At 44.3% G+C, this 15513-nt stretch overlaps 1 protein-coding gene across 8 annotated transcripts in view; it reads right to left on the reverse strand.

Annotated features, from left to right (window-relative positions):
- Window positions 1-15513, reverse strand: part of DLG1 (discs large MAGUK scaffold protein 1) — a 953275-nt gene that overhangs the window by 254630 nt on the left and 683132 nt on the right. The gene's annotated exons all lie outside the window — the stretch shown is intronic.

Below are 15513 nucleotides of genomic sequence, written 5' to 3' on the forward strand. Positions count from 1 at the left end.
GTCCCATGCGTCAGGGTCATCTTGACTCATTCCTGTATGAGTTGGGGATTGCATCATTGGTGGAGTGGCTACCGGTGATGGTTGCGGAGAGTGATGTGGGGATGGTGGTGGTGTTACTTGTTTAGCCACCTTTGCGTGAGGCTGTTTGTCCTTGTCTTGGAAGGCAAGTTTACGTTTCATTTTGATTGGAGGAAGAGTGCTGATCTTCCCCGTATCTTTTTGAATAAAGAGCCTTCTTTGTGTGTGATCTGGCTCTACTGTCTCTAATTCTTGTCCAAATCTGTGTGTCTTCATTTGTGAGGACAGTCCTTGTTCCTCTGAATAGGAACTTATTTTCAGATCGGAGGCCGGATGTTTCGGTACCGAAACCTTTTCGGCTGCCTTTTTCGGCTCCGACGAAACCTTCTTTACTTTCGGCGTTGTGCCCTCTTGGTGCCGATCCATTACAGTGCCGCTGTCTCGATGCCGAATCTTCTCGGAGCCACTCTCTCGGGCCAGAGATTGCTGTGTGTCGGTATCTCGACCGAAGTCGGATGACTTCGACACCAGCTCGCCCTTTTTCGGTGCCGATGGACGGTCACCTATTTTTCAGGTTAAGCCATGGCCTGTTGGCGGTGGCGTCCCCTGGGCTTTAGCGGTCTTCTCGTGAGTTTTTTGTTTCGGCGTCTTACTCGCGGTTTTCGGCATTTCTTCGGGATCGATCTCCTCCGAGTCCGAATCTTGGGTGGAGAATGTTTCTTCCTCCTCCTCGAAACGCCCTTGTCCTGTCGGCGCCGACGCCATTTGCAGTCTTCTTGCTCTTCGGTCCCTGAGTGTCTTCCTGGACCGAAACGCTCGACAGGCCTCACAAGTATCCTCCTTGTGTTCTGGTGTTGATCTGTATATGGATAATTGTTATGGCATTTTGGACAGAAGCGGAATGGGGTCCGTTCCATCAGCCTTGAAGAGACACGTGGCCGGGCCAACCAGGCCCCGACGGGGATCGAAAAAAAAAACAAAGGGCCGCCGGAGCTCTTCTTAATTCGGTGTTGATCTGTTGTAACTAACCCGATACCGAACGCAAACAATATCGACGATTTTTCCGAGATTCTAACTAACTTTCCGACCCGAAACACGGAGCGAAAAGGAACACGTCCGAACCTGATGGCGGAAAAAAAACAATCTAAGATGGAGTCAACGCCCATGCGCAATGGAGTCGAAATGGGAGGAGTCCCTCGGTCTCGTGACTCGAAAAGACTTCTTCGAAGAAAAAACAACTTGTAACACTCCGAGCCCAACACCAGATGGCGGGATGTGCACAGCATGTGTATCTGCAGCTACACATGCCATCGAACATATATATATATATATATATATATATATATATATATATATATATATATATATATATATATAGACACACACACATATATATACACGAGTATGTATTTTTAGAGAAAAAAAACTGTTTTATACATACGCGTTCAAAGAAATATATATGTCTAGATATATACATCTAATCAAATTATAAATTGTTACATACACAAGGATATTGCCGTTTGAGTATGGTGGTTATGTAAAAAAGAGCCAATTCTTGAGTAATCTTCTGAAGATAAGATAGTTATCAGTCTGTCTTATATTTGGGGGGTAAAGAATTACATAGGTTGAACAGAAAAGGATGTACCATCCATTGTCTTTTTTGTATGGTGGAGATTTGAGGCAAGGTGCTAATCCTAAGCGGCGATTCCTTTGTTGAATGTTTTTGGCGATTTTATTTCAGATGGAAAGCGGTCCTCTTCCATGTATTGCTTTGTGGGTGATACAAATCAGCTTGAAGGAGGATCTTCTGGTAACCGGTAACCAATGTAGGGCCTTCAAGGCAGAGGAGATGTTGACTTTCGGGTTGACATGTAGAAGTAGACTGGCAGCTGAGTTCTGAATCGGTTGTAGTCTTTAATTAGAAGATAGAGATGATCCATGGTAGTTTAGATGGTACAAGAAAGATAGTAGCCTGGACGTTGCATGTAAATCAAAGTTGGGGTAGGATGTGTCACAGAGTTTTCATGGTGGTGAAGCTTGATCTTGCTAATTTGTCCACTTGGGCACTCATTGTTAACTAGGAGTCCATGATAATTCCAAGGGTTCTTACTTCCTTAGATACTTTCGGAGATGGTGCCAGATCATCTGGCTAGGAGAGGGTCATAATTTTTCCAATTGCCTCAACTATTTCAGTTTTAGAAGCATTCAGTTTGAGATGGTTCCATGTCAACCACTGACCAACAGCTTTGAGGCAACTGAAGATTTTTGAGTTTGATTTCTTTGCGGCATTCCAGTTTAATTTGTGTCTCATCTGCATAGTTGTAGCATGTGACCTGAAATTCATTGATTGTTGCTGATAATTACTTCATTTAGATATTGAAAAGCATGGGTGGGATGATCGAACCTTGTGGAACTCCTGCTTTTGTGAAGTATAATTTGGCTGAAAAAGGGGGAAGTATGGACGACATTTGTTCTGTTTTGAAGGTAGCTTGAGATCCAGTAGAGAGCAGTACCCTCTATGCCGGCATTGTGGAGTCTTTGTATTAGGGTGTAATGGTCAACAATGTTGAAGGCAGCTGAGAGGTCCAAGAGAAGTAGTGCAGCAACTACATTGCGGTCTACTGTGTTTTTAAGGTCATCCCAAATGTTGATGAGGGCAGATTCTGTGTCTCTTCCTGAGTGGAATCCAGATTGGTAGTCTGAAAATATGGGGTTATCTTCAATGAATCATGACATTTGGGCAAATGTTGCTCTTTCTATCAGTTTGCCCAAGAAAGGTCCATTTGTAATTGGTCTGTAGTTGTTCGGGTCATGTTCTGGTTTGTTTTTCTTTAATAATGGGCATATGTATGTCTTTAAGGTCTTTAGGAAAGATTTATGTAGTTAAAGAATTATTGATGATTCTTCTGACTGGTGTGGCAGCAGAGGTAGCTAAAAGAATATTCATGAAAATGAGTAGTGGACAAGGGTCATAAGGGCAGCCAGATGGCCTCCTTGCTTTGACCTGATCAATAAATTCGCTTTGTGATATCTGTTCGCAGTAATGCAGATGCTGAGTTGGTCTACTGTTGGGAAGAATATTTGGAAATGGCTTGGCGCTAGAGTTTTCCTCTGTTTTAAATAGGAGTCCAGTGTGTCTGCTTTGTGCAATGATTTGCCAGTTTGTCTGTGAATTCTTGCGTAATGGGATGAATTCCTTCTGTGCATTTAGTTTTACGGAATTTGGAGACAATATAATACAATTACTTATTTGCACATTTAGCATTTTGAATTCTGCATGAATAGTAAAAAATTTCAGTTTTGTTTTTATTGAAAACTTGCATATTCTATTAAGTTTACCTAGGTGAAGTTAGTCTTTATTGCTGTATGTGTTGAGCCAGGTTTGTTGCAGCTTTCCGATTTGTTTTTTAAAAAAAAGTTTATTTGTCTAAGCTGCTTGTTTTCGTTTGTCCTGTTTTGTTGTTCTTCGTGGTAACACAATATACAAAGCGTCTTCACCCACTCAGTTTTAACAGAATGTTTTGTGTCTAGATCTGTGGTGGCTGTTAGTTGTGTTTTTTAAGTATTCAACATTGAGTTTAATCCAAGGTTGATAGGTGGTTGCATGTAAGGTGGTCTTGGGTGTGTTGATTTGTGGTGTTTTATGTTGAAAAACTACCAAATGCTGGTCTGGCCATGGGACTGGAGTAATCCTTTTAAAGGTAACCAATTCTGGATTTGCAAAAATTACATCTAGGATGAGTCCAGCTATGTGTGTGGGATTCTGTACAATCTGATGTAGTTTCAGTGTGACCAGACCAGTGATGATAGTTTTTGGATGGGGCATACTGGGTTTATAAACCAAATGTTCAGGTCCCCAAGAATGAATAAGTTGATGTATAGTGATATAAGGTTTGAAACTGGGTCTAGAAACATGTCTGGGAATGTTGCATTGCTAGGTGGTGGCCTGCAAAGGAGGAGGAAGTTGCTGTAGGGTTGCATGTAGTGAAGTGAGCCTCACAGCCTTGTATGGATATTTCATCTGTTCTGCAGAAATTTATTTGCTTGTATGTAACACCTAGTCCACCTCCTCTTTTGCCTATATGATTTTGGGTGATAGTTTGATAGCCTGGAGGAAAGGCTTCATGCAACACCAGAGCCATGTCATCTCCAACCATGATTCTGTTATGAAGAGTAGGGCAGGTTGTGTGTCACAGAGTAGGTCGTAGATGTAGTATTTGTTTTAAAGAGAGTGATTGAGCATTTACTAGTAGGCAGTTTAGCAATTGTGTTTTAGTGGTGGTATGACTGTTTTGTAGAGAAGTGAGCAGTGTATCCTGAACTTGTAGCTGGTGTGTCATTAGCGCTGGTATTGTATGAGGGTCACAACAGTATTTCTTTTTCTATATTGTGTTCCTTGTCCAGCAGGCTTAGAAGGCATTTTGTTGGGTCTGGATGTGTCGTTGGTTGAGATGGTGGTTGAGAGTGAGATGGTGAGTTGTGTTTTTTTTTTGTGTGGCCTTGTGTAATAGACCTGGGGATGCAAAGCTGTGAAGAGTGTCCTGTTTATTTCGTTTGCATCTTTAAGGCAGAAGGAGTATGGGTTAGAGATGGTGGAGCATGTGGGCCATAAACAAAGGGTCTAAATTGTGCGATGGATGAGAAGAGGGTAAATTAGAGTTGCTGTGTTAATGTATTTGTTGTTGGTGAAGACAGAAAATTTGAGAGTAAAGATGGGTTCAGATGTGTTTGTTGTGTGTAGTCGGGAGGGAGTGGGTGTATGTTTCTAATTTGTGGCAATGTACTATGAAAGCATGCGTGATTTTGATGTGCTGGTGTGTGTGTGTTTTGTTTTTGTGGAGAAGCGAGAGGAGATATCAATGTAGTGGTTTTCCTGAGAAGGATCTATATGCAAAGTACTGCTGCCGAGTGGTATTTTAATTGTACAGGGGGTAGTGATGTGTTCTGGAGAAGAGTGTATGCAGTATTTAAGAGGGGATGGGCATTAGTTATTGGTTGTGTCTGTTAAAATTGATTGCAAGAAGAGGCAATGTCTGTGCTGAAATGGAGTGTAAGGATTGTTTGGTTGTGGGTTCTAAATAAAAGGAGGAGGAGGGTTTTGGTGGGTGACATGATGGAAGGCTGAGTATATGTTGTGTCATGATTATAAGGGATGTGTTAGGAGAAAGAGGATAGATCTGGTGTTTTGTATGAATACGGAGTATCTGGATGCATTAAAATTATGTATAATGTGGCTTTGTGTTGTGTTTGTGATGTGTGGATTTGTTAGTGGTATAGGACAGAGTTGTGTTTTGTGTGAAAATGAAGGTGCTAAGTGCAGTATTTGGGGTAAAAGGGTATATAGGTGTGGTTCGGGGGGCTTGTAGTTGTTGTTGAGACATTAAAATCTGTATGAGGTTTGTTTGTGCTATGTGAGTAGAATGCCTTTGCTAATATTGTGTTTAGATGTTTGTAGATGGTTTAAGGTGGTTGTTGGTAAAGGAAAAATTGGGCAGCATCTCTGGCCCTAGGCCCAGCCCAAACAGGCAACTGCCTTTGTCCTCTCCACCCTTAGCCTCAATGTCTGAGCTGCGACGCCCTGAACTCTAAAGTTCAAAAGCCTTAATGGCCAATAGAACCCTAGCCCTGAAACCTATTAACCAATCACAGCCCTAGTCCTATAAGCCAATCCAAACCCAAACTCTGAGCCCTACTTCCATATCAGAAGCGCAGCCCTAACAGCCAGTGAGAATTCAAATCTTAGCCCTAGCAAACAATCGGAGACCCTCGCCCTAGCAACCAACTGGAAACCCTAACCCGAGCAACCAATCAGATCACAAGATGCAGCAACCAGTAAAAACATATAAGGGGCAAAAAACCTTAAGCACAGGCATCTGGGTCAGGGAGGTGCTTCAGAAAATCCTTGGATACAGACAGGTTCAATTCACGTTTTTTACTCTTCACGTAAGGCCCAATTCTGAAGTCACTGAAATACAGCTTTTCGCGCTTTTAAACTAATCACTTTTTCAAGCCGAAAATGACTGCTACATACACTTTCCAAAGATAGCTTAAAACATAAAGCAGATTAAGCAGTCTCCCAAAAACACTCTGGTTAGCCACTGGGGTGTATTTTGCTTTAGTTAAACCTTGTGGGTGAGGTTGTCTTGAGACCTACTACAGTATAGGAGAAAAAAAACAGGAGGGAAATGTATACAGGCATTGTAGAACAGAACAGCAGTTTAAAAGTACCAAGTTTGCAGAAAAACCAAAAGGTAAATCTGTCTTGGTCACCACTTGTATGATCTTGTATCAAAGCTATTGTTAATTGAATTGTATATGGGTCATTATATTGTTCATAATATGGTTCATATTCTTGATGAGACTGCCAGCATAGAGAAAGGGCTTTGTCTTAAAAAAATGTGTATTATCTCAAATGATATGGTTCGACTTGTGATGTGTTAATAGAATATTCTTGGTCATCATACTGGCATTTCACTCTTGAATGGCCAGGGCTATGTACAGGTCCAATTGGGCCTTCATCCTTCAATCCTCCATATCCAGGAGCCTTGTAGGTGTTTTTTTCAGACTAATAGGGGAAGTATGTTGTGGCATGATTCTTGAAGGCACCTGTTTCTGATATGTATGTTTCTTGTGCAATCGTTTCTTCCATTGGCAGAAGGAGTCTTGTCGATAATTAAGTTGTAGAAGAGTGTCTAGTTGACGGTGATATATTTATCTGGTGTCTCATCAACACTGATGTAGTCAACAGATGTCTCATCATCAACTCGTCTCATCAGTGATGTTGTTGACTATGAGGTAGATGTTAGGTGTCTTTTCCATGGATGTGTCGTTGATAGTGCTGTCAATGGCCTGTCAATTAACATTTCATGGTCTACGTCTTTGTGTGCTTGGTTTTCTCAGCTGTTGTCGGATAAATGCTTTTGTATGGATTTGTCCACTTTCATTTCCAAAGAAGATTTTTCCATCTATGCCATCTGTACCCTCGTTGACTAAGGACGTTTTACTGCTAGTGAGAGAAGGGCAGATGGGGAAAAAGTCATTTCCTGACCCGCCGGAGAAGGTGCAATTGATTTCTTTGGCGATGACAATTCACGTTGAAGCTTTAGCTTGTAACTGGATTGAGGTGTAAACAAAAAAATGTGAGGAATCCACAGGTATCTACTGTATACACCAGAAAATGCGTTACCGAAGGTAAGTAACTTGTTCTTCTAATGGATATTACTACCTGTGGATTGCTCACCTTATGAACAGAATCGCAAAGCAGTTTCACACTTGGAGGTAGCTGCCTGTCTGATCAAACCAAGAAATCCTGCAAAACAGAACGTGCAGAATGGCCGTCCCTCGAAGCCCAAGCAATAATGCTTCGCGAAAGTGTGGAGGGAAGCCCAGGTTGCGGCCTTACATATTTCAACAACTGGGACAGTTCTAGCCACGGCCAAAGTGCCAAACTTTGCCCTGGTAGAATGGGCCCTAATACCTTCAGGAGGAACCTTCTTTGCTGGCAAGTAATAAATCTTTATGCAAAGAATGACCCACATGGAAAGAGTTCTCTTGTTGACGGCTCTGCCCTTCATCTTGCCCACATATTCAACGAAAAGTTGATCATCAACTCTAAAGTCTCTGTCCTCTCAAAGTAGAAATTCAGAGCCCTTCTAGGATCCAAGCGATGAAGTCTGTCCTCCTCCTTCGATGGATGGGGGGGGAGGGTAAAAGGACAAGAGTGTTATAGACTGACCCATATAAAAGGGAGTGACCACTTTAGTAAGGAAAGCCGCCCTGGTTTTCAACACCACCTTATCAGTATGAAAGGTTGTAAAAGGAGGTTTCACACTAAGAGCCTGAAGCTCACTGACACGTCTAGCTGACGTGATAGTCGTTAGGAAAACTGTTTTTAAAACTAAAAGCCTCAATGGGCAAGAATGCGTAGGCTCAAATGGTGAACCCATCAAAAAAGTCAGAACCAAATTCAAATCTCACTGAGGCATGACAAACGGAGAGGAAGGGAACTGATTAGTCAAGCCTTTAAGGAACCTAATAGCTGTAGGGGACTTAAACAAGGAAGGCTGGTCGGGAAGGCAAAGAAAGGCAGACATCACTGACAAATAACCCTTCACAGTCGCAAGTGCACAACCTTTCTGAGCCAAAGAAAGGGCAAAAAGCACAATATCAGACAAATGGACCTTTAAGGGATCAATATGCCTCTCTCCACACCAAGTAACACATTTTTCCCATCTGTTGGAATAGACAGTCTTGGTGAGGTGTCGCCTGGCCAATAAGATAACATCCACCACTTCTGGAGGGAGAGAAAAGGAACTTCGATAACCCCGTTCAATCTCCAGGAATGTAGGTGCAGGCTCTGGAGGTGGGGGTGTAGAACCCGCCCCTGCAAATGAGAGATGAGGTCTACTGTGTAGGGGAGACAGAGAAGCCAGCACAGTGAGTTGGAGAAGGTCTGGGTACCACACCCTTCTTGGCCAATCTGGGGCTATCAAAATGACTTGAGCCCGATCTTGGAGAATCTTCCGCAGAATCATGGGGGGGAACACATAATGAAACTGGTCGCACCAAGACATCTGAAATGCATCTCCCAATGACCCCTGCACCGGATACTGGAGGCTTCAGAATTACAGGCAGTGTGCGTTCTCCTGAGTAGCAAAAAGGTCTATCTGTGGAAACCTCCACATCCAGGAGATGTGAAGAACCAGGTATGGAGAGAGATGCCACTCGTGATCGGCCGAGAAATGCCGACTGAGACTGTCCTAACTTACATTGAGAACTCCGGCCAGATGGTTTGCTACTATGTAAATCTGATGGTAAAGTGCCCAGGACCAGAGCGCAGAGCCTCTCTGCAGAGAAGGTACGACCCTACTCCTCCCTGCTTGTTGATGTACCACATCGCGGTAGTGTTGTCCATCAAGACTTGAACTGACAGACCATGAAGGGACAAGAGGAAGGCCTTGAAAGCCAGACTACTGCCTGTAATTCTAACAGATTGATGTGAAACATCTGTTCCACTGGAGACCAATGACCTTTGATCTCCAGGTCCCAATATGAGCTCCTCACCTCAGAGCGCAAGCATCTGTTATGACCGTGGCCACTAGAGATGGTAGACAAGACTGCCTTCCTTGGGAAAGGTCGCCATCCACAGCCCACCACCTTGATCCACTGCAGCATCTCTGGAGATTGATATGATTCCTTGAGATCCCCTTTGTATTTGTATTGAAACCACTGCTTGCGGAGGCACCACTGGAGATCCCTCATGTCCCAACAGACCAAGAAGACGTAGGACCTTGAGAACTGGAATAGCCAATTCATTCTGAAACATTGGAATCAACGCCTGAATGTCCTGAAACCTCTCAGGAGGTGGGTAGGCCCGATTCAATGTTGTGTCCAGTACTGCGCTGAGAGGGCTCCAGGTGAGATTTGGGCACATTTCCTGTAAAGCCCAGGTTGAACAACAACTCGATTGTCACTTGCAAGTGATGCAGCACAAGCTCTGGGACCCAGCTTTGATCAGCCAATCGTCCAGGTAAGGGAATAGAGAAACTCCCTTCCTTCTGAGGTCCGCTGCTACCTTTGCCATCACCTTCGTGAAGACTTGAGGTGAGGAAGTAAGACCAAAAGGAAGGACTGCAAACTGGTAGTGTTGCGACCATACCACAAACCGGAGATACTTCCTGTGCGACTTCAGAATGGGGATATGAAAATAAGCATCCTGCAAGTTGACATACACCATCCAGTCTTCCTTGTTTAACGCAAGAAGTACCTGTGCTAGGGTCAGCATTTTGAACTTCTCCTGTTTGAGGAACCAATTCTAAATCCTCAGATCCAGGATAGGTCTCAATCGACCATCCTTCTTGGGAATCAAGAAATACCTTGAATAACATCCCTGACCCTTCTCCTGCTCCAGAACCAACTCCACTGCACCTTTTAACAAAAGGACCTGCACCTCCTGTTGAAGCAACAGGAGATGATCTTCCGTGCAAAACAAATGCCTGGGAAAGATGGGAGGGGGGAAACTCCTGAAAAGGAAGGGCATAACCTAATATTCAGCACCCAAGAGTCCAATGTGATTAATTCCTACTCATGGAGAAAATGAAATAACCTTCCCCCTACGGGAGAAACAGGATGTAAAATGGATAGAAAACTAGGGATGCTTTCCTTGAAGGGCTCACCCCAGAGGAAGAGGATGAAATGGAAGGCTGTTGAGTGGCTCCTCGAATCCTAACCCTCCCCCGAGCTCTATATCTGTTGAAAGGGCTGGCAGGCTGCTGAACGCTGGATTGTGGCCTTCCACGGAAAGAGAACCCCCAGCCAAAACCGCTGAACCTTCGAAAGGACCTGAGGGGTGTAGGAGATGAAGCATGGAGTCCCAAAGACCTCGCAGCAGCTCTGCTGTCTTCATATCGTTCTAAAGCTGAGTCTGCTTTGGACCCGAACAACTTCTCTCCATCAAAAGGAATGTCCATAAGAAGGGTCTGAACATACGTGGAGAAACTAGAAGCCCAGAGCCAGGCATGCCTCCTGGTTGCCACTGAAGTGCCCATTGCCCTGGCAACCGAATCTGCAGTGTCCAAGCCAGATCGAATAACTTGCTTGGCTGCCGCTTGACTGTCCAACAGGAGTTCATCAAACTGTCCCTGCATATCCTGAGGCAATCTTGGCACAACAGCTCTCACCAAGTGCTTTAGGGCGTATATATACCTCCCCAACACACCCTTAGCATGGAGAGACTTCAAGGCCATACTGCACGAGGAGAAGTCCTTTTTAGCTGTTTGCTCCATACGGTTAGATTCCCTATCTGAAGGAGTCGCAGAGAACGAGCCAGGAGCAGACCTCGCAGACCAAAAGGCTTGCACCACCAAGCTCTCAGGCGTTGGATGCTGTGAAAGAAACTGCAGATTCCCTGGAGCAACTCTGTACCTCCTAGCCACAGTCCTGGAAACCACTGGAGTCGTGACAGGCTTCCTCCAAATGTCCAGAATGGGCTCAGTGAGGGCATCATTAAAAGGGAGGAGAGGCTCAGAAGACGTAGCCGATGGATGTAACATCTCTGTTAAATAGTTTGTCTTTGTCTCTGATGCCGGCAAAGGAAGGTCCAAAAACTCGGCAGCCTTTCTCATTACACTGTGGTAAGAAGCTGCTTCCGGTGTGAGCTCTCCAGGGGATGAAAAATCCCACTCAGGGGATGTATCCAAGCCACTTGCAGAGTCTAGTCCTTGAAATTCACCCGGAGGACCTGGCTTGGCAGTTCAGGCTGAACTGTTCCCATGAGGAACAGGGTCAAGACTAATTTGCATATGGCTGGGTCCAAACTGGGATGGCGTGGTGAGCAATATAAAAATGGATGAAACCCAGATCTTTGTGACTGGAGGTGAATGTTTGATTTGTTCTGCATTCCGTCGTTCATCATCTTTTTTGCATTTGTCGCCCCAAGTGGGACGGGTATGCCCAGACGTAGGTCCCGTGCTCACTGAGCCACTGGATTCAAGCTAACCTAGCTGATGAAAGGTGATACCCTGAAACCGGTCCTAGAATGCTTGTTTCCGGTCCAGGGAGGACCTGGCTTGGCAGTTTAGCCTGGAACTGTACCCATGAGGAACAGGGTCAAGGCTGATTTGCATATGGCTTGGTCCAAACCGGGGTGGCGTGATGAGCAAAAAAACGATGGATTAAACCCAGATCTTTGTGACTGGTGGTGAATGTTTGATTTGCTCTGCATTCCGTCCATCATCTGTCCTTTTTTGCATTTGTAATTCACCCATAGACTCTGGAATTTCTCCTTCCTCCAACAGCTGTTGCCGATACTCCTGCTCCTCCAAGAGCCTCAAAGCCCTTCTCCTCGACCTCACTCTAGACTCCAAACGCGGCGTCAACAGAGAATTAGCCGACGCCTTCAAAGCCAATGGACACTTTGGCAGAGGAGAGGACGGAGAGACACTGTGGGTCAAACGGGATCCATCCAGCGCCGGCATCGACTCCATCGGCGCTATCCGCATCATCCTCTGAGGTGAAGTCACCGGCGCCTAACCAGCACCTTCACCCCGATTGTAGGGTACATACGGAGCCTGTCTGTACTGCGCCGGCGAGCCCAGCATGAACGCTAATGGACGCGTGGGACCAGCAGACGCACCAGCGGGGACCATAGCTCTGTTAAAAATGTTAAACTTAGCATTGAGGAACACCGATGGATCTGCTCCCAGAGTCGGGAAACCTCTGCTCCTCCTGAGGCGTCTGAACCGACTCAGATGCCTGCACACCCGACTCCTGACCGTGAGTGGACACAGGAGAAAACTGAGCCATAGGGTTCACAGGGGACTCGGAGATCTCTACCAACGCCAGAGAATCCTGTGGACTCAGGCTGAAGAGTCACCGTAGGACCGATCTCCCACACCACATGGCGCCGTCTCGGAGGGGACCGAGACCGATCCCTGGAAGAACGGCATCGAGATTCGTGCTGGCATCGCATCTTATGCGACCTCGAGGACTTATGCGAAGAACTATCCCTCACCTTTGACCCCTTTTGCCCTTATTAGCTTTCGGCAAGAAGAGCTTAGCCTCTCTCTCCTTCAAGGCCTTCGGGTTCAACTGCTGGCAGGACACGCATCCCTCTACGTCATATTCCGAGCTCAGGCACCACAAGCAATTCTCATGAGGATCTGTCACCGACATGCAACCCCTGCACTCATAAGGATTGAATCCCAATTATTTTGGTGGAGACATTGTAACGCTCAACAACTCCTCTAAACAGTAACTGTACGAAAGGTAGGAAAAAAATGTTAGCGAAGGTGCAGAAAAAAGGGACCTGACGACAACACAGCAGCGAGGACTTGTTATTGCCACGATGTCATCAGACGGAGTCGTGTGCCGAGCCGTGCAATTGTAACGTCCTCGTCGACGTGGGGAGCTAGGAAGAAAATTTCAGTCGAATTCTGGCGCATTGGGAGAATTCATAAGGTGAGGAGTCCACAGGTAGTTGTATACATCAGAAATACTCTCTTCTACCCACAAATGTAACAATGACTAAAAAAAAAAACCTTTTTGAAGAAATTTGACTACATTGGACTAATCAGGAAGTGAAGATCTTTCAACTTTCTATTAATCTTGCCAGAAAGGTAATCTAAAAAATAATTCATATGAGGAGAATTGAGTCGAGCTCAAAAGCTACTTGCTTCACACATATGCAGGTAGAAATCTAAATGATGGTGGCCCCCAAACGTGAGGTCTTCTGCCTGAATATCTCCAATTAGCTGAAATTGGGTCTTTAAATAAACAGTTTCAATGGGCTACTAAACAGCTGTGGCCACAGCTTCTAAGCTATACTTAACACAGTACTGCAGTACTAATGATACAATGGGACTCCCAGATTGATAGCAGAGATTAATCTAGCAAGTGAATTTATGAAAGATTCAATACTGGAAACCTGGGACAAGAACCCTCTATTAAGTGGGAGAAGGTGCTGACTGTTTGTTGTTTCCCGCTGGGCCGGCGTGTAGAAACTCATAATGACTCTCACAGTTATAACACTGCACTGGCCGTTTTCTGACTGAACGGCTCAAGCGGACAGTAATGAGGGCCTCAGTCTCTTTGTGGGCCACTATGGTGAGCCAAGAGGGACAGGACAGCTGGCTCCCTCAGCATCTGCTAATTTGTCTGAGACCACCCACATGATTCTAAACCAGATGGAGTATTTCATTTTAGGAAGATTACAATCCAATGATTCATCTGACAGGGTGAACTTCTTCATCCACACACTCCAACAACCACACCTTGAGAGTGAAGGGACTGCCCAGTAGCTTCACAACTAATGAAACAGCAACGGCCAAGCTTTTTTAAGCAGTTGCCAGAGACAACTGAGCTCTCCTCCAGAAAAGCAAACTGCTTCATGTTTGCCAGTGTCCTAAGAGATGGTTATCTGATTGAAGGTGGTGGACATCTGTGAAACCATGGAGATACTACAGCCCTATCGCTATTCTTTTTCAAATCTAAAAAATGCACTTTCAACGAGGTAGGAATTGTGTTCTGAGTTTGAGGCAGAATTAACCACTTCAGTTGGTAGGGTTTTCCAGGTTTGCAGACACTAAAGGCCGGAGAAGCTAACTACTCATCATATTTCAAAAATTAAGAACTATAAAAAGGTAAAGTCCAAGGAACAGCACTAGCGTGAGGCTGCACGTTCATGTAAACAGCCAGAGCAACATGTCCTCCGACTCATAATTATCCCAACTGAGGGCATGCTTGAAAGAAAAATGGCCAGTTTCAGGGGCATGTCAAAATCATAGGATAGTGCAAAGATGCAGGTGTCTAGAAGATATTCTGCCTCCACAGAATACAAGCCAGGACACCCTCTTTAATTAGAGTCACAGATGCTGAAAGAATGAATAAGATGGTGAATACCCAAACACCCATATCACAGCTGGCACAGATTATTAAAAAGAAAAGATTCTCACAGACAAAGTTTTTCCTATATCCAGAGAATAAAGTGGTCAGACAGACTAAAAGAAAAGGATGGCCACTGTTGCACAACAGAAAAAGCAATCTTTTCCTGGCATTCTTAAACTTGCAAGAGTTCCTCGCATGGGCTACACATTACTTCAGCTGGAAAAACCGGAGTCCTGCCTGAGTAAAAAGGCAAGAGCCAGCCCACTATTGTTAGGGGTTGCAGTTTTTGTTTTCCCTGCTATATGAAGAGCATTCAGCACCAACCCCATATCGCAGCAGAGGTGTACATTTTTCATATAAAGGAAGCAGGAGAAGGGAGGGCGATAAAGAGGGGAAGAGGGAAAGATATGTATTTAGAAATGCTTCTACACTTCCCAAATTAAGTACTTAAATCTGCATAATAGATAAATGAATTAAATATATTTGAGAGGCAAATAATTATTCTAAGATAATAGAAAAAGTGTCCGAAGAGGCTCATGATGCCTTATGTAAAAGTTTACAGTAAAAAAACAAACAAAAAAGGACCATTTCTGGTCGTGCACTACAGCAGCAAAAAAAAAAACAAAAAAAAAAAAAATCAAGTCATTCCAGTTATCAAAATTAAACACTAATGGGGGTTGGGGTGGTCAAAGAGTGTCAGTCAGGATCAGAACAGGCTTCTGTGCTTCTCCAGTTATAAAAAATGAAAATATGGCATGTGGAAGGCATGGCTAGCAAAACACTGTCTCAAGAGGAGTGATTTCAGTCAGTAGATCAACCTTGAGAGATACAGATCCGATTAGTATTGACAGTATGAGAATCTGTACAGAGAACACAAGTTCAACTTTAAGAAGTAATTTGTTATACATACTTAGGATCTAAGATTTTACTTTACTCTGGGAGGAGAGTTCTTTCGAGTCTGTGTTCAAAAGAAGGCTGGTAAACCAAGTCTCGTGTTCAGATCATAGATGGGTCAGGCTATGTATGTGAGAGCTTTAAATGATGTCTGGGTACACAGAACTACAAACTAATTAGCCAAAGTGTAATTAACTTAGTCATCTCAAATCTGTTCCT

Source organism: Pleurodeles waltl, chromosome 11, assembly GCF_031143425.1.
Source record: "Pleurodeles waltl isolate 20211129_DDA chromosome 11, aPleWal1.hap1.20221129, whole genome shotgun sequence".
Classification (NCBI taxonomy): domain Eukaryota; kingdom Metazoa; phylum Chordata; class Amphibia; order Caudata; family Salamandridae; genus Pleurodeles; species Pleurodeles waltl.